The sequence below is a fragment of the Mus musculus genome, chromosome 16 (assembly GCF_000001635.26).
Source record: "Mus musculus strain C57BL/6J chromosome 16, GRCm38.p6 C57BL/6J".
Taxonomy (NCBI): Eukaryota; Metazoa; Chordata; class Mammalia; order Rodentia; family Muridae; genus Mus; species Mus musculus.
In genome coordinates, this window is record NC_000082.6 from 93,396,250 (window position 1) to 93,416,304 (window position 20,055).

Genomic DNA, 20,055 nt, shown 5'->3' on the forward strand with positions numbered 1-20,055 from the left:
AGGCTTCTCTTGCTGGATAACTCTAGCTGTTTCAAGTTAACACAAATCCAGCCAGAGCAGTGGTACACAAGGCTTTATAAAGTTGTGGATAACCTGTGATTCTCCTGGTAACACTGGGCATCTGAGCTGGTGAAGCATAGGGACTCTTAAGAACCACAGAAGGGTCATTAAGGGTCATCGGCCAGCCCCCCTGTATACCTGATAGCCTGTTCTTGTTCAGCATAAGGACTGCTTTTGACATTTCGTAAGGGATACTTGAAGAACAATGGAGTTGCAACAGTCTGTCCACTGAAACCCAGCCCCTGGGCATGTGGAGAGTCTTTACGGCATCTCTTCCTCATTAGAGAAATGCACCAGCCCGTACCCATCCTCTGAATTCATCCAGACACATTAAAAATTCCCAGGAGATCCCTGAGGCTGTGGACGGTACCAAACCCTTTGTGAGTTTTGGTTTCTCCTAGGTTGACATCCCTACGATAATGTTTAATCTCTACATTAAGCGCTGTGTATGTTAGGTGGTAAGAGAAGACAGTCGCTAAGGCAATTCAGCATAATGAAGTTACTTAAAACTTATGAATTTTCTATTTTTCCATTTAACATTTACAGATCACAATGGAGCGTGGGGCAGTGGAACCCCAGAGTATAAACCCCTGGGGAGGGGATACTGCTGTGACCCACACCACTGTCTGCTCTGCAGGTGCAAAGGGTTTTCTTCGAGACATTTCACAGTCCGGAAGCTTCACCCTGTCATCGTTGGTGCTGTGTCCGCTTCCCTGCTCTGTGACAAACCATCTGAGAAGAGCCTGGGCTTCTCGTCACCATTTCAGAGTTTTCAGCCTGGAGACACTGGCGCTGTTCCTTTGGAACTGTGCTGAACATGGCAGAAGAGAACAACATAGAACAACACAGCCAAGAAGCCAAGAGAAAGAGACAAGAGGCCCACCCACATCTCCTTCAAGGCATACTCTCACTGCCTAACCCACAGGACTTCATCCAATAATGGGTCTAGCATTTCTGAAGAGTGCCACAGGCTGAGTACCAACCTTGGATGCCCAGCCTTGGCAGACACCTACCATGACATCCATCCAATCCAAACCATGACATCCCTGTTTCTGGAGACATCCGAAGTCAACACAGTCTCTCCCCTGCTGGGACCATCAGTCTCCATTCCCCAGACATCTGAAGAGCTGCCTCAGCAGACAGGGCTTGTCAGCATGTGGCTGCTTTAGACTGGGCAGTAATCTGACTCCTCCTTTTGAGGACGGTCGCAATAGTTGTTCTCTTTTTCAATCAGCAGCAAGATTTGTTTACATCTTACAAACTCGATGCAGAAAACAATTGGCTCTTCATCTCGCTTCCTCAGTCTAAAGTAGTACCTGAATAAAAGAAATAATGGCTAGCGTTCTTCAGCTCGCTGAGCACCTAACACCCACCCACACACGCACACACGTGCGCACACATGCACAATACCACCACCATCACTGAAAGGCACAACATGCATATAAGATGTGTAGAACTAATTAATTCTCACACTACTGCTGGCAGGCGCTGAAGAGCTCAGTTTGAATTCAGAATTTCAACATCTCTAGCTACCTCTTCCTCTGGCAATGAGCTTCAAGAAAGGACTAGGACAAGGGTGTTGGGGGGTGTCTACCACAGGACACTGTGATAGGCCAGTCTGCAGTGTAGGGAAGTCTGGGCTCTGGTGAATGGACGACAGAAATATCTAACCCCTTTCACAGCTCGACGCCCAGAGCCATTGCCTACCTGGCCCATCCCAAACTCTGTTTCTGAACCCAGATTCCCTTCAAGTCTTGGCTGGTGAGAAGAGGAGGTGACAAAAGGATGGTTGGGTAAACCCCAGGATGTCTGGTGCACCCTGGGAAGGCAGCAGTTGGTGGCAGAGAAGCAGCACCAGACAAGTACTTGGTTGAGGTCCTTGGCTTAGCCAGAGAGGAAGCATGTCTCTCCTGGCTACCTATGTGGCCTTGCTCTCACACACTGCTCATTTCTAAGAAAAGAAAGAAATTGGGAAGAGGAGGCACCTGAGGGCAAGGAGAATGAGTGGATATCATGGAGGGAGACAAGGAGAGAGAAGGAGAGAGAGGAAGAAGGGGAGGGGGGAGAGAGAAAGTGGGGCAAGTGAAAGGAAGAGAGAGGAAGGGAGGAGAAAGGGAGGCAGATGAAAGGCAGAAACAACTCTCCAAATGGCCACCAACAGGGAAATGGGAAGCCTCATCCAAAGTGCCCTCCCCTCTGCCTGGGTCTGTCTCACATGCATCTTTGTCAGCAGAGTTGGCTGAAAGAAAGAATCCTCAGGGCACACTTGGAGGTGGAGGAAGGGAACACACTGGACTTGATGTTAGACCACCCACCGAGATAATCATGAGAGAAGAAAAGTGAAAGTGGCCCTCACCCCCTCCTCATAGACACAAATACACAGACACACAAACACTCACACACACACAGACACAATCACACACATATAGAGACACTCACACACAGCGACACATGCACAAACTCACACATACACCCAGACACAGACACTCACACACATACAGATATACACAAACAGAGACACTCACACACCCAAATAGACACAGAGACATGCACAGACACATGGACAACATACATACACATACACACACACACACACACACACACACACGAACTCGACACTCATACACACAGACACATAGACACACACACACACACACACACACACACACACACACACATCTGAACCCTGGTAACTGTAGCCACAATTTTCATCATTGAAAGGTGTGTCTGAAGACAGTGACAGTGCACTTGTACATAAAATAAATAAATAAATCCTTTTTAAAAACAAATCCCACACATCCACAAAAAGCAAAACCTGGCCGACTCTTTTAATACACACATTTACAAAACCCTGGCTTATGTCCCCAAAGGTCTGAGTTGATGCCACCACTGTTTACTAAAGAGGCATCCTGAGGAGCAGAGAGACCTTTACAAGGTGCAAATGAGGGCTCAGCAGTCTTGACAAACAGATAGTTCCAGTCAGAGCTAGAGAGCCAACCAGGAGGGAGCCCTGCAAGACCTGCCCCAGAGCAGTCACAACAGTGGAGGGCAGGCCAGCCTCACTCACTGCATCCTTGCCGCTTGGGATACAGGAAGCATCAACCACCCCAGGGTCCTCCAAACCGTTGGTACAGTAGCAACAAGTGAGCACACCCACACAAGTGCAGTGGGTGCCTCCTCCCATCCTTTTCTTTAGGAAGAGTCTTCAGTGAAATTGCAGGAAAAAAAACACAAGGACGGGGCTGAGCGCCATGCACAGTCTTCTGCATTCCTCTGTCTAACAAGCAGACACTACAGGTACTGCATCTGTAGCACAAAGTGATGCATCTGTTACTTACAGAAACATTTGTTTCCGTTTCACCAGAGGGCGATTGCTTGGCCCCATGTCCTGTTCCTGCAGAGGACCTGAGATCTTAGCGCCCAAGTTGAGAAGTTCACAACTGCCTGTAACGCCAGCTCCAGGGTATCTGATACCCTCTTCTGGCCTCTGTGGATACCCACACTCACATGCTCACACCCACACAGAGATGAAATATAACTACACATAGTTAAAAAACAAAAATAAATCTGTAAATAGGCTCTCAATGATCTGTTTCCTCCACCTAAGCCAGAAGATCTCAGAACCGCCCAAATGAGAACCGTCAGCTGGGGAACAGAGCAAGCTTCACATGATGTGGCGGGGCATTTCATATGCTCTCTGCAAGATCTGCAGAGTCCCTACACTTGAAGCCACTATTCTGTGAGTGGAACAGAAAAACAAATAGCCAAGCAGGTGCCTAGCACCATGTTGTTGCCAAAGAAGGGAAGCTAAGTAGGGCATGAAAAGATGCCCCAAAGGGGAGGGAGCCGCAGCTTCGCAGAGAGCATCAGCTCTCCGTTGTATGCTGACTCTCTTAAGGGGGGTCATTTGCCTCATAAACCAGACCATAAGTTCTAGTTTTTTGATGCTCTTGTTGTTGTTGGAAACTTTAGGAATGTTTTAAACATCAGGATGCTATGATTTCATTGGGTTTTGAAAGATCTCTGACTGCTGGGACAAGATGCGATTTCAGGAGATGAGAGAGCTGTGGGGAAACCAAGGAAGCTATGGTGCCAGAGAAGTTCATGCATTTCCATGGGGCTGAGAGGTTCAGGCAGCAGAATAAATACAGATCATGAGGTAAGGGGACAGGAGGGGGCGGGGGCATCAAGGGGGACTTTTACTTTTGGCTCAAACCAAAGTTACTGGTGGTGCCATTAACTAGGACATTCCTCCCTCCTGATGTTTCTGATAAGAAAGGCCTTTCTGCTTATTGAATTTCCTGTCTCTGTTGTCTAGAGAAGACAGACGTGGCTTAGATCTATTCCGACGTAGAGGGAGATGAGAGCCTCATTATTTTATTTGAGCCCTTGTAGGCTATAGCATTGGGAGCACACAACTCATAAATAAAGTCAGCATAGCCTCTTTATCTCCTTCCCTCCATTTGACTGAAATCCTTAGCGTTGCATTCGCCAGGATGATGAATTTGGCTAGAAATACATCACATTCATTCAAGACTAATACGGTGTTATCTGGTACAAGCCGCAGATGAGAAATCACTCCTGCAGGATGGAGCCTCAGACTTGGCTCAAAGGAAACATTCAAGACATAAGGAAACCATTGGAACACAAACATCAGACAGTCCTGTAGCTGTATTAGAAAATGTTGCCGTTGACCCCAGAAGTCACATTTACAGGCATGGCGAGGAATGAGGAACCCTGGACACACCAAAGTTGTGCCTTGAAGGTGAATTTTCTTAGCATCCTCCCAGAGCATGAACTCGAGATGGGCATCATCCAGGCAGTGAAAGACTGATAAGACGACTCTGTGTGAAGTACAGACTGGGGAACCCTGCAAGCCTGGTCCCGCCCTCCACCAAGAACCTTGGATTGAGGGGAAAGTGGCAGAAACAAAGTAAGGGTAAAAACTGGAAAAAAACTTACAGTCAAACTTCAGGATGCCACAGGGGTGTGAGAGATGAAGCTGGTTCTGGAATCTGGCTGAGACGGGAAGGTAATGAGACAGAAAGCAGCCAGGTCCAGTAGAGGGTGTGATGTACAAGGGATGGGACACAGGTAAGAGGAGATGCTTGAGAGAGGATGACGGGAGAGGAAACAGCAGGGACCTTGTAAGTGCATCTTGCTCACTGCCTGTTCTGGAGGTAGCAGGAGGCCACAAAGTGCTGAGAAGTATAGGAATCCAGGCCTGGGTTTAAAAAGCTCACTGACATTAGGGTGGGAGGAGATGACCCTGGGTGAGAATATTTGTGGAGGAAGGGGGAGGTGACTTGATGCACTGGGGCAGGGGCATGCCCGGCTGTTCAAGAACAGGATGGATACAGGAGAGTGGATGGAATATGGAGCTGGGTAGATGTGGGAACTGTGCTGACAAGGAAATACAGCAGGGCTAAGAGGAATGTCAGGGATGCCAGTGAGGGCATTTTATTAAAATAGCTGCAACAGCAAAGGCTGGCACGGGTCTTAGTTCCAGTTCTCCTCCTATATAGCAGTAATGTAGTCTGGATGCAGTAAGTTGGCTCAGTAGGTAAAGTCACTACCAAGCCTGCAGACCTGAGTTCAATCCCCATCAATTCACATGGTGGAAGGAGAGAAACGACTCTTACAAGTCGCCCCCTGACCTCCACATGTGTGAAATGTAGACTGAGAAATGGAGAAAATCCTTGGAAGTCTAGTAGATACAGAGAGGAAGACAGGAAGGAAACATTGTAACAAGGAATGAAATGAAGACCTTCCTCTGACAAGGTGGAGGCAGGCAGCATGTGTCCCAGACTCAGTAGAACTAAGAGAATCCCGATATAACAACTATCTAGTCTGAGTTCCAGAGAGCTGGCATTGTTCCAGTTAGGAACCCAAGAAAGAAAGACCACACAGCCAGTGAAGAAGCCAGAAGGAAGCAAGTAGCTATGGCGTCTTGCTTTATTTCTTTTTTTAAATAACAGATCTCTTAAGAAATAAATCAGAGGGATGGCAAAATGGCTAAGCTGGTGAAGGAGCTTGCCACCACGCCTGACACCCTGAATTCCCTCCCTGGGACCAACATGGTGAAAGGAAAGAACTTAACCCAATTCCCATGGATTATCCTCTGACAGCCACAGGTGCACATGCACACAGACTGTACACACACACACCAAATGAAAATATATTTTTTAAAAAACAGCTAAAATATGAGAAGTCAACGTCTCGTGAGAATTATCTTTATCTCTTCCCACCCACTTACACTGATTGACACTCTGCAGCTAAGTTCCTACTGCAGGAGCCTTTGAGGGATACATTTATCCAAAATGTTTCTTCAAAGTGAGCTACTTTGTTTGTGTCTATGGATAGCAGGCAGGAAATCAAGTAACTTAGCCTCCAGATGCTCACACCATGCTGTACAGCCTCTGGATGCTCACACCGTGTCTTATAGCCTCAGGATGCTCACACCATGTTGCACAGCCTCAGGATGCTCACACACGGTGTTATACAGCCTAAAGGAATGTGCTGAACTGACCATTAACTGAAGCCTCCAAGACCATGAGCCAAAAGAAACTTCTTTTCCTCTTATCTTGGGCATTTTGTTACAAATGACAGAAAGCAGACTAACCACTCTCCCTAAAACACTGCCTAAGCAGAAACAAACTGGTTCTAGAAGTAACCATCCATGCTCTCAGATACTACAACTCCTGTTCCTGGTCTGTTTTTAGTGTCTATGCTGGAGATGCCACCCTTCCAGAGACCATCAGATGGAGATGCTGCCCTGCTTCCCTTCTGGAGAGCATCAGATGGAGATGCTGCCCTGCTCTGCTTCTGGAGACCATCAGACAGAGATCCTCAACTCTTCCTCCCTGATGTTGGGGATGATGTTGATGTTGGGGATGAAGTTATGGAAAATGATTGTTTCCATTTAACACCAGCAAAGCAAGCAACAGGGGTCACCGGTGACATCATAGATGACTACTACACTGGTGACATCATAGACAGCTACTACACCAGTGACATCATAGAGGGCTAGCAGTGCTCAGAGCTGCATTCTTGATCATTTGCACTTTGTTACAAAACTATCTAATCAACAATGGGATGTTTGCCTGTTCCAGTTAACCAGCAGTAACCATAAAATTGACCCTATACTTTATGAACAAATCATGTCTATATGAACTCATTTAACTGATAATATTTGAGAGCTAGATTCCTCCAAGCTTACCCCACAGCAAAGTGTGACTCTGGTAACAAACGCGACGTCTTATTTTTATTTAGTAACTCTAGTTAACTGAATTTCTCTTTTAAAAAAAATGCTTCTAAAACTAATATTTACATGTCTTCCAGATCTGTTCTAATTGGCTTTGTGAAATCAATGGTCCTCTTGATAATTGATAAAAGACTGTCTCTTTTTCCTGTGTTGGCAATATCTTGGTTTGAATAACTGGACAGATAACTCCTTCACAAATATGAAAAACAGATTTTCGGAAACAAGCTTATTTTATTAAGCCATGTTATTTAATTTTATCTGACATTTGAAAGTCATTTTTGCTAGTAAGCAGTCTACATTAATACGTTGAGTTCACATAGAGTTTAACAATATGAATTTCCTATCAGAGAAAAGTACAATATATGTTTGGTAGGGGCCAAGTTCATGAAGAATTAACAGTTATCAAATCCCAGAGGCAAACAAATTATCATCCTTTCTCTCCCGAGAGCTGCCGGGCATCCAATTTGCACTTTCAAATTCTGCCTTTTTCACTGCGTTCAGGAATGGGAGAAGGAGATGCTTCACACATCCATACCCGACGTCATCAAATACAGTCATCTGTGAGGACGCAGCTGTCACCCAGTGGGGGAAAGGCGAATCAGCTTGAAACAAATTTCATATAAAAAAATTACCTAGGTTGCACTGTAGGGAGTAAGTTATTTTTATGTGCAAAAGTAGATGTGACAAGAACCTGTCTCCACATATAAATTAAAAGGATTTCTTTAAAAACTGTGCTTTCATAGTTTGTTCTTAATTTTCTGCCAATATGCATTGTAAGATGGGGTTCATCATTTTAAAATGTAGAATTTAAGCAACAGTGCAAACAGTAAATAACAAATAACCATAAGGAGAAAAGGGTTGTTATTCACTGTAAATATAAATCATGTGACCATTTTTGAGTGACCGTTTTTCTCCATAAAGTGGTGTCCTTTCGGAAAATCCCAGATCATGCTGGCACAAGTATTGCTCCCTCAGTGCGGCTCTGTGACCTCAGAGGGGTAATTTTCCGTGCCTCTTGTGAGCCCCGGGCAGAATTACTATAGCTCCTCTGTCTCCTGTCTTTGAACGATAGTTCCTTCCCAGGCCTGAGGATGGGGCAGTTTGCCAGACAGCAGCCAAGAACCTGTGCCTTGCCCTGGGCCCTTTGCTCCCTGGAGGAAGACATGCTCAGTGTCTAGATCAGTGCCTGCCACCCCATTGGCACTACACAACTGCTTCTGAGATGAATAAATGAAGGAATAAAGACTTTATTATGGTAGTTTTGATTCTTGGAGGTTTGTTACAGATAACACATCCAGCAGCATCTCCAGTGGCCAAGTTCCCCCACATCCTCATGTCTATCACATGGGGTAGTTTCAGTTTGCTTGTTCTATGGGTATCAGCATTCACGTGTTAGCACTTTTCCAACCTTATGATATATTGGGGTCAGTTCTCCATAAACAAATAGTTCTCAGGCACTAAATTTTAATGGAATAGAATGATATGGCCAAGGTTGAACAGTATAGAAGTTAGTTCAACCTTTGGACATTGTGACACAACACTGTCTGTACAACTGCGCACACCTAAATGGCAAGAAAGTCTCATGATGTTTGAAGTAAATCTATGAGGTTATGTTGGGAGCAATTCACAGCTATCCTGCACTGCATGTGCGCCAGGGGCAGTGAATCGAATTCTCTGCCAGTCAAAGACAGCATCACGCACAAGGTTCAAGCACAAGTAACCTTCGAGCCACCAGTGTTTTCCAAGTGTGAAGAAATTTAAACTCAAGAGATTTCCCATACTTCTGAGTGGTCTCTGGGTCCTTTCTGTGTGTCAGCCACTTGGGAGGCTGTTTAGCTCCCCAGAAAGCGCCTGCTCCCTTGCAAGCCCTTCCCCTCCCAGGCCCTTTTTTTTTTTTTTTTTTTTTTTTTTTGAGACAGGGTTTCTCTGTATAATCCTGGCTGTCCTGGAACTCACTTTGTAGACCAGGCTGGCCTCAAACTCAGAAATCCGCCTGCCTCTGCCTCCCAAGTGCTGGGATTAAAGGTCTGAGCCACCACGCCCGGCCCCTCCCATGCCCTTTAGCTTTCCTCTATCTTACACCTGCTCTCCAGTCTTCAACCTTCCTGTAGCCCTCCATGAACCTCCACATCAGACTCCACTCACCCACCCACCCCCAAGTGTCACTCAAGGCTGACTGACAGGGTTGTCTCCATGACATTGCCGTAGACGCAGCTTGGAAACCTGTCTTCACAAAATTCGCACTAACTCTATCAAGTCTTGGCAGGACTGGATTAAACCAAGTTGAAAGTCAATCTTGTGAACACAGGCCTTTTCTTAAATAGGCAGATCTTTTTCTTAGCGGGCGTGGGGGTGCGGGGGGGGGGAAATGGAGAATAAATGAACACATGAGACAGATTCTCACTTCATCACAGTGACACAAGGTCACTGAACCATGAAGGTGACTGGCATGGCCTCTCACAAACAGCTGCCCATGGCCCAGCCAAGCAGAGCAAGGCATACTCTGGCCTGACCTCTTCGATGCTCTGTTTCTCATCCATGATTCTGAAGTCTACTTTATGTCCTGGCATTGATACTCTTTGCTCCTCTATGCCTCGATCCCAAGGCAAAAGGACAAACTGCCTTCAAATAGGAATAGAAACTTGATCCAATTTTAAAACAGGAACCCATCTTCCAACATAAGAGATACCACAAGGCCCGTGCTCATCACTTTGGGAGGAACTTGGTAGAGTGGTGACCCAATCCAACATGCTTGGTTTCTAGTTTTCAACAAAGCACCTTCGACTGCTTTCAGGAACACACAGTGAAGAATTAAAGCCAGAGGCATGAATTCACCGATGTTTTATCTTAAGCAAGACAGAAAAACCATCAGAGAGTAATTAGACTTGGCCAAACAGGAGATAAATGAAGGTGGACACAAGAAACAAAAGCTAAATCTAAGAGAAGGGTGTGAGCAACGAGCATTCAAGCCAAGGGGAAAGAAATGCACAGCATACTCTGTGTCTGCAAAGGTCTTTACTGAAACTCAGCCTGGAGTTCCTGCAGAGGCCACGAACTTGGCTTCTTGCCCCCTTTTAGGGCCCATTGTACCTGAGTCACCAGCAGGTACGGGAACACCAGTGGCCTCTGCCTCCATGCGGTCACTCAAGCAATACAGAAACCACTTTTGGCCAGGCTGCAAATGAGCATAATGGAAAGCAAATATTATTAAAAAGACCATCATTTTTAGTGATTAAAATAATCCAGGGCAGGAAAAAAATTTCTCCCATAAGTTTCTAAGTTATCATTTATCATCGTTCTGCCGCAAGAAGCCAGAGTAATTTTATTTTTCCTGACTTCTATTAAAAAGATCAATACATATGATTCCAAAGAGTCTCTGCTTATGAAAAGATGGAGCGGGCCTGTAATCACATATGAAAGTATTGGCTGTCATTGGCAGGGAGATTGATCTGAGAAGACAGCCAACCTAGCTTGAAAGGACTTAAAAATTTCCATCGGGCTGCCCGGCAACTTTCACCTTCCATAATTAAATACAGATAACAGATTACTATATCAGATGGAAGGGTGGCATCGGGGTATTCAGTAGATGCCCACTTTAGCAAAGCAATACTGAATTTCTCAATAAGGGCTTTCATTGGATGAAAAATGATTCACACAGCTCCAGAACCTAAATTCACTGTTCAATGCACATTGACCAGGAGTGGCAAGATGAGAATCTTATCCAGTCACCCATGTGTCCTGGGTCACCCATGTGTTCTGGGTCACCCATGTATCCCTGGTCACCCATGTGTCCTGGGTCACCCATGTGTCCCAATCCTTAATGGGTTCACACGCTCAGGCAACTCTTAGAAACAGAGCTAAATAATGTTCATGCGAACGGCCCAGGCTGCACCCATGAATGCAGTCTCCTTCAGCTTAGTGTGCCCCTCAGTGCTGATCATGTCCAACTCCAGGAACTGAGCCCTCGGGTGAACAAAAGGTTTGCTTCACTGCCTAGCTCGCCTCTCCAGGAACCCACTTCCAGTGCAGTCAAAACACTAGCCATAAACCAAGATGGCACCGTCATGGGTCCTTGAAGGGAAGGGAAACTTGGGAATTCAGACCTGTGCTCTGAAAACATTCTACACTAAGAACCTGTTGTTCTGCACAGGTGTGACACTGACACACCGAAGGACAGTGGACCAACACTTCACCAAGGGACAGTGGACCCACACTTCACCAAGGGACAGTGGACCCACACTTCACAAAAGGATAGTAGTCCCATACTTCACCAAGGGACAGTGGACCCACACTTAACCAAGGGTCAGTGGAACCACACTTCATTAAGGGACAGTGGAACCACACTTCACCAAGGGACAATGGGCCCAAACTTTACCAAAGGACAGTGGAGCCATACTTGAAAGTTAATAAACAATAAGAGACTGAGACCAAGTGCTCTTAGCTGAGTTTGACCTGGACCTTCTCAGGCAACGGTGTAGCTTATCACCTGCCCAATCTTTTACTTTGTTTGCAAACATCTGGGCATCCCATAACCATTGTCATAGTTCACAATTAGTAACCATGGATGATTCTGTAGTGGACTAAAAGCTGTGACCAAAAAATGTGGGAAGCCACATGTGCCATTGCAGAGTGGCACTGACTACTGCTGGCCACCACGCATAAGTTTGGACAAACAACCAATGTGTACATATGCAGTAAAGTTTTTTGCAAAGACACTGCCTGGCCCGGGCATGATAATGAGGCTTTGAGAGTATAACCAATCAGATGTGAGACATGCAAATGAGGTATGATAATGAGGCTCTGTGAGGTACAGAGAGGGAGTAGCCAATCAGATGAGGAACATGCAAATGAGGCGTAGTGCATAACCAATCCGGGTGTGAGACACGCCTCTCCTAGGCCTATAAAAGCAGCACCAGTTCTGGGCTCGGGGTCTTTTCGCCTCTGCAATCAAGCTCTCCCAATAAACGTGTGCAGAAGGATCCTGTTGCAGCGTTGCTGCTAGCCAGTCCTGCGCACGCAAGAAAAAAAGACTGGCATGATGCCCAAGAAAACAACATGGAGTGTGATCAAGCGTGCTTTTACATCCACAGCACTGTTTACCCTGGGCTCCAGAGGCATGTGACACAGAGTGTGCCGTCACAGAGAGGCATGTGACACAGAGTGTGCTGTCACAGAGAGGCATGTGTCACAGAGTGTGCCGTCACAGAGAGGCATGTGACACAGAGTGTGCCGTCACAGAGAGGCATGTGACACAGTGTGTGCCATCACAGAAAGGCATGTGACACAGAGTGTGCTGTCACAGAGAGGCATGTGACACAGAGTGTGCTGTCACAGAGATGCATGTGACACAGTGTGTGCTGTCACAGAGAGGCATGTGACACAGTGTGTGCCATCACAGAAAGGCATGTGACACAGAGTGTGCTGTCACAGAGAGGCATGTGACACAGAGTGTGCTGTCACAGAGAGGCATGTGACACAGTGTGTGCCGTCACAGAGAGACATGTGACACAGAGTGTGCTGTCACAGAGAGGCATGTGACACAGAGTGTGCTGTCACAGAGAGGCATGTGTCACAGTGTGTGCTGTCACAGAGAGGCATGTGACACAGAGTGTGCCGTCACAGAGAGGCATGTGACACAGAGTGTGCCATCACAGAGAGGCATGTGACACAGAGTGTGCCGTCACAGAGAGGCATGTGACACAGAGTGTGCCATCACAGAGAGGCATGTGACACAGAGTGTGCTGTCACAGAGAGGCATGTGACACAGTGTGTGCTGTCACAGAAAGGCATGTGACACAGTGTGTGCCATCACAGAGAGACATGTGCCACAGTGTGTGCCATCACAGAGAGGCATGTGTCACAGAGTGTGTTGTCACAGAGAGGCATGTGCCACAGTGTGTGCTGTCACTCTCCTATGAGTTCTTAAATGCTTTCTTTTCCCAAATTTCATAGAAAATCCCAGTGCCACAGCTCATTGCAGGCCCAGGCATGCACACAAAGCAAAACTCTGTTCTTCCATGTCTTAAACAGAGCACACTCTTGATTTTACAGAAATGTCAGAAATGCTCTCACTTTTGGAATATCCTGTAATAGCACTATCAGGAGCAAAATCCTCCAAAGCTGGGACAAGAATAGGGTCCAGGAGTTATTTTAAGATATTCAAACTTAGTAAATTCTTTCCCATTTTCAGCTGAAAGAATTTTTCCTTGCAACTATTTAAAAAAATAAATAAATCTCCATTTCACTAATGAAGTCAATATTTGTAGAAGAGAGAGACATAAAATTTTTTCCACGTGTTCTTCATACAAGATTCTGTGTAAATACACACATTCATGCCATGCTGGTGACGAGAGATCGTCTTTCTTCTTTTAAGCCAATTCTCCTTTTACAAAGTTCATTGTGGCTTTAAAAGAAGGGCCTGATGGCTAAGACTGGTGTAAGAAACCGTGTGCTGTGATTATAAAGAAGGTTCTAGAAGACTATTTGAGTCAAAGTGCTACAAGAAACAAGTAGCTCATGATGTCACTAAGAACACTTGGTGATAGGAGCAGCTGTCGCCAGGCCTCTGTTCACCCTCTGCCCTGTCTGGTCTTGCTCCTGCCTTAGCAAAAAGGCTGTGATATAAAATGTTAGTCCTGACTTGGGTGGGCCGTGTCTCTCCAGGAAAAAATCCCAAGGCCTGCACACTAGACTCACACTTGTACTGGGCTGAGCTGAAGTCCCGTGTATCACATAACATATAAGTTTATCTCATCCCTGTGCTCCATGCATGCATAGTCTGACAAACAAGAAATGACTGAGGCATACACATATCTAAATGGAGGCTGGAGAAGTGACTCTGCGGCTAAGAGCACTGACTGCTCTTGCAGAGGACCTGGGTTTGATTTCCAGCACCTACATAGAGGCTCACAACTGTCTGTGTGACTCCAGTTCCAGGGAGAGTTGATGCCCTCTTCTGGCCTTTACAGATACTGCGTGCATGTGATGAACAGTCATACACACAGGCAAAAACATCCATATACATAGAACAAAAACTAAATCTTTTAAATAAATAAATAACAGGGCCTCTACTGTGCTACTTTTCCAAGTACTTTGGAAATTACAACATCAAGATAAAACAGGAAAGAATACAGAGCTCTTGACTCTAGCTGCATATGTATCAAAAGATGGCCTAGTTGGCCATCACTGGAAAGAGAGGCCCATTGGTCAGGCAAACTTTATATGCCCCAGTACAGGGGATGCCAGGGCCAAAAAAAAAAAAGGGAATGGGTGGGTAGGGGAGTGGGGGGGGTGTGGGGGACTTTTGGGATAGCATTGGAAACGTAATTGAAGAAAATACGTAATAAAAAAAATTTTAAAAAAAACAGGAAAGATTAAAGTTAGGATGTATCTGTATCAAGACTGTAAAGAAAAGGAACCAGTAAGATGTGTGGAGAAATGTAGAAAAAAAAATATATATATATAAATTGGCTCACAAAATTATGCGAGTCAAGTCCCAGGATCTATGTGTTGGGTCCTAAAGCTGTAGACGCTTGCTCAAGAGCCAATAGCTCAGTTCTAGTCTGAGTCCCGGGGCCTGGGAGCGTGTACAGCCAGCCAGTGACTTGTGAGAACAAAAGGCCTCTCAGACCACAGAGTGTCACCCTGTTATTCTTTCAGGCTCTCCACTGCTTAGGTTGTATCTCTTTTACTAAGTCAGTCACTGTAAATGTTAATCATAGAAATGCTCACAAAGTTATACCAAGCATCTGGGCTTTCTGTGGCTCAGTCAAATGGGCACCAAATCTACCATTACAGTAATGCTCTGTCTTGGTTGCTTTTTGACTGCTGTGATAAAACCCATGGCCAAGGCAAAGTATAAAAGAAAACATTCAATTTCGGATTATAGCTTAGGGGTTAAAGTCTATGGTATTAGAGCTAGGATCTGACATCTTCATCCGCAGGTTGGAGGTAAAGAGAGAAATGCCTGGGAAAGGGGTGGGCTTTTGAAATCTCAAAGTGCATCCCTAGTAGCAAGACCATGCCTCTGATCCTTCCCAAACAGTTCCACCAGCTGCGGACCAATATTCAAATACATAAACCTATGGGGCACGTCTTAGCGTGTAACCAAACACTGTGACCAAAAGCAGCTTAGGGAAGAACGCTGTGACATGTTATCATCCATCCATGTAACACGTTATCATCAAAGCAGTGAGGGCAGGAACTCACACAAGGCAGGAACCTAGAGGCAGGAGCTGATGCAGAGGCCATGGAGGGGTGCTGCGGACTGACTTGCTCCTCATGACTTGCTCAGCTTGCTTTCTTATAGAACGGAGGACCACCAGCCCAGGGATAGTCACACCCACAATGGGCTGGGGCCCTCTGCCATCAATCACTAATTAAGAAAATGAACACCCTACATCTGGATCTTATGAAGTCACTTTCATAACAGAGTCTCCCTCCTCTCAGATGAGTTTAGCTTATTTAAATTGTCGTAGCATTAGCCAGCACAGAGTGCCTGTTCTGAAGGTTCTAAAACACAGCCTCTCAGGTCCAGCCCAGAGCCTGCGGTTTCCCTGAACTCCCAGGTGCTGCTGCTGTGGGTTTCATAATCCTGGGAAGCACAGGGGTCAAGACAGGTGCTGACTGGCAGGCAGGGTGTGGTCTACATTTCATCTTCTCAGAAGCAAACAAACTGATCATAAATTTCTATCAGCATTCTTTACAGGACAGATTGACATCGAACCTGACTGCTTAAAATATTTTATTGATTTCACTTATTAAATAATCCTGGAATTTGTTTCAGCGAGGGGAGTTTAGTATAATATTACTACCCATGTATTGTGTGCTGCATAAAGCAAAAAAAAATTATTATTTCTATTAAATGGGCAAAGTGAATAATTAAAAATGGAACTGGGGAGATGGATCGGTCAGCCGAGGGCTTACTACACAGCGTGAGCACCTGATTCCCGTACCCAAAACTCATGCAAAAAGGGCCCGATTTGGTGGAAAGCTGTTGAATTCCAGCACGAGGGAGACAGAAGCAGGCAGATCCTCAGGGCTCCTGGCCAGGGAAAGACTCTCAACAAAACAAGAGATCTGACCCCTGAGCAAGGGCTTCATGGAATGACCCCATCCTCCACACGCATGCACACACAAGCATGTTCATGTCTGCAGTCACACGTGCACCTCATACACCCAAACATATTCATGCAAACATGCATGGTGGGTGTGAGTATACATTCTATTATTACTTGTACCAATACAGACCCATGGAAAGGCGTATTTAGTTAGTGTCTACAAGGTGTGGTGGTTTGAATGAAGATTTCCCATGTCCTAGCTAGTTTTATCTCAACTTGACACAATCTAGAGTCTTCTGAAAGGAGGATCCCTCAATTAAGAAAATGCCTCCATAAGATCCAGCTGTAGGGCATTTATTTGCTTAATTGGTGATTGAATGCAGAGGGCCCCAGCCCATTGTAAGTGTTACCATCCCTGGGCAGGTGGTCCTGGGTTCTATAAGTAAGCAGGCTGAGCAAGCCATGAGGAGCAAGCCAGTCCGCAGCACTCCTCCATGGCCTCTGCATCAGCTCCTGCCTCCAGGTTCCTGCCCTGCTTGAGTTCCTGTTCTGACTTCCTTCAGTGATGGACTGTGGATGTGGAAGTGTACGCTGAATAAACCCTTTCTTCTCCAAATAAGTTTTCCTCGTGGTATTTTATTGTAGTACTAGTAATCAAAACTAAGACTTGCTCCTTCAGCCCACTAGCACCTGAGACTCTTCATGTGAAATGACAGTTGGCTCATTCCACAGAGCCACAAATGCCACCGCTGAGACTTCATTCACAAAAGAGTCATCGTCACACATTCCACGTCACCTGCTGGCTACTTCATGTCTCACAGAATCCGCTTGCTTCCTCTAAAGCCTAAAATACAGCAACCACTTTCCTGAAGGGAAATAAATCACAAAATCCCAAGACGCTACAGTTGCTGAAATAATGTTCTACATATTTTAATTACATATTAACTACAGTAGCTGCTGGGCGACTCACAATCTGGATACGGAGAACTCTCAGAAGACACACCAATGGCTTCAGCCCCCTGGTAACCCACCTTTTCACGAGCGGCCCAGCACAGGCAAACAGGCACAAGTCCGGTGATGGCCACAAATGACAGCAAGAAAAGTGTTGATGAAAAATGTTAGGCCTAGCAAGGCATGGTGGCCCAAGTATTGTACTTCCCACTTGGGAGCCTGCTGTGGGAGGTCAGGAGTCACAGGCCAGACAGTGAGTTCCAAGGCAGCCCCTGGGCTATGTATTAAGTTCTAGGGAGGGAGGGAGGGAGGAAAGAAAGGAAGGAAGGAAGGAAGGAAGGAAGGAAGGAAGGAAGGAAGGAAGGAAGGGGAGAGAGGAGGAAAGGAGGGAGGGGAGGAAGGAGGGGAGGAGGGAGGGAAGGAAGGTGAGCGGGAAGAAGGGAGAAAGGGAAGGGTGGAGGGAGAGAAGGATGGAAGAAGAGAGGGAAGGATGGAGGAAGCAAGGAAAAGGAAGGAAAAGAAAGATGGACTTGGAGCACACTGAGCTACTGAAGGCTCCTGGATCCACTCTCAGAGACAGACTAATGTCACTGCCAAGGACCTGAGGCTGGAGTCCCCTGTCTCATGGGCTCATGCTCTCATGCCCTGCCCTTCTGCCACAGGATGATGGAGCAAGAAGGTGCCCACAGAGGTGTCCTTGATTTGGGGTTTCTGAGATTCTGGAACCATAGGTCAAAAATAATTCTTGGTTGCTGTATTTCAGTAACCCGTTTACTCTGGGCTTTTCTCTTACAGCAGCACAAGAAAATGAAGACAGAGGCCAAACTTGAAAATACAGGCACTTTCCTTCCTTGTCCACCATGGCTTCCTTTATCTTCTTCATGCCCACACTATATGCGGTGATAGCCACCATGATGCCTGCCTTGCTTTTACACTGATTTCTGCTCCTTGTGGTCTAACTCATATCTAACTCATATGATAGCTGCTCCCATTGTGTGCCCACTAAGTTCTTTCTCCAGAACTTTCTCTCTTCTCTTTCCCAGTAAAATCATACTATATACCATACTCTTTCCCATACATAAACACTATATGTATATATATATATATATAAAGAGAGAGAGAGATTACACACACACACACACATATATATATATATATATATACATATATACTATACAGTTTACCATACATTAGCATTGCAAGTATACTATTTCCCATATATAGACACTATATACTATGCTGTTTCCCAAATATAAACACTATATACTATATACTTTATATACTATATATGCTATATATGCTACATATAGAACATACTATATACTATATGCACTGTTTTCCATATATAAACACTATATACTACAGTTTCTCACAAACACTATATACTACAATGTATTTCCATACACAAACACTATATATTACAGTTTCCCATGCACAAACACTATATACTACACTGTTTCCCACTGTGAGGCCTGCTGTCAATTACTTATCTCTTTGGTTGGACTGTGCTTGCTTTAGAATAATTGTAAAAATGAACAGTGGTGTCATGTTGTGTCAGGCCACAGTCTGGGGCAGAGAAACATGGATCTTCAACTCCAGATTTCAGCGCTTTGATCCTGTATTCTTGAGAGAATTTTCCCCAACTCATACAACAATCAGGCCCATAAGAGAATTAAGCAAAAATACAACAGACAAGTGAATACCAGAGAAAGATGCCCAGCTCTGGGGGACTCAGAAGAGGAGAGCTCACATCTGCCTGGACATGAACTTTAGGTACAAATCTCAGAGGTACCTTACTGGTTCAGACTGTTTGCCCCTTTGGGATGGTCACACTTCAAATAAAATAGATATGTCTCTAGGCACTGGAAATGAGAACTATGTTCACATGAACTCAGGCCATGTTGTTTCTTCCCCAGGCTCTGAGAAGGCAAGAGCTTGTGGTAGTGATGCCATTCTGCTGTAAGTGACGGTGAGGAGTAACCATTGCCACTATCCCATCATGTTAGATTGTGAGTGTGCAATACATGTAAGTGTGGTGCACACTGTGTGGATAGGCCTTCTGACTGCTGGTTTTAAATGACATTTTTGCCATAAACTAGCACTACCTTGAGAAAGTCTCAATTGAGGAGTTATCTAGATCAGGTTGACCTATGGGCAGGTCTATTTGGGATTGTTTTGATTGTTAATTGGTCCATCCCACTGTGGGTAGCACCTTTCCCTAGGCTGAGCCCTGAACTGTTCAAGAGTGAAGCATTCAAGCAGGCAGTGTGAATGCAGTCATTCTCTGCCTGACTATAAATGTGACGTGACTAGCTGTCTGAACTCTTCCTTCCTTTCACTTCCCCCAAAATGAACTACAACCTTAAAATGGGAGCTACAATAAACTCTTCCCCTTCTAAAATGATTTTTTTTTTTTGGCTGGGGGTGGGGTGCGGCGGTAAGACTACTTGTTCCAGCGACAGAAATGTAATCAGTTTAGGCCTTCAGGTATATGGCTCATATATTATGCAGGGTACCCCAATACTGTGCTAGCTACCAGGGAATAAGGGGCCTATTGAGATCTGGCATGAACTGGGTTCCATTATGACACTTCCAACTCTCCTCTCTGGAACTGAGACAATAAAAAGATCACAGAAATATTAAAGAAGCAGCAAGGGCGGATAAAGCCGTGTAGTCTCTCCACAGCTGTCTATCTCTGTCCCTCAGTTCTGTGATCTACTG

General features: G+C 45.5%; 1 long non-coding RNA gene across 1 annotated transcript in view; it reads right to left on the reverse strand.

The window, feature by feature from the left end:
• Positions 1 to 565: 565 nt before the first annotated feature.
• Positions 566 to 20,055, reverse strand: part of 1700029J03Rik (RIKEN cDNA 1700029J03 gene) — a 62,058-nt gene continuing 42,568 nt past the window's right edge. Inside the window, exons 2-3 of the long non-coding RNA NR_040494.1 lie at positions 1,074 to 1,376; positions 566 to 871 (exon numbers count right to left, since the gene is read on the reverse strand). This is a non-coding gene — a long non-coding RNA (RIKEN cDNA 1700029J03 gene). The remainder of the gene's footprint in view (positions 872 to 1,073; positions 1,377 to 20,055) is intronic.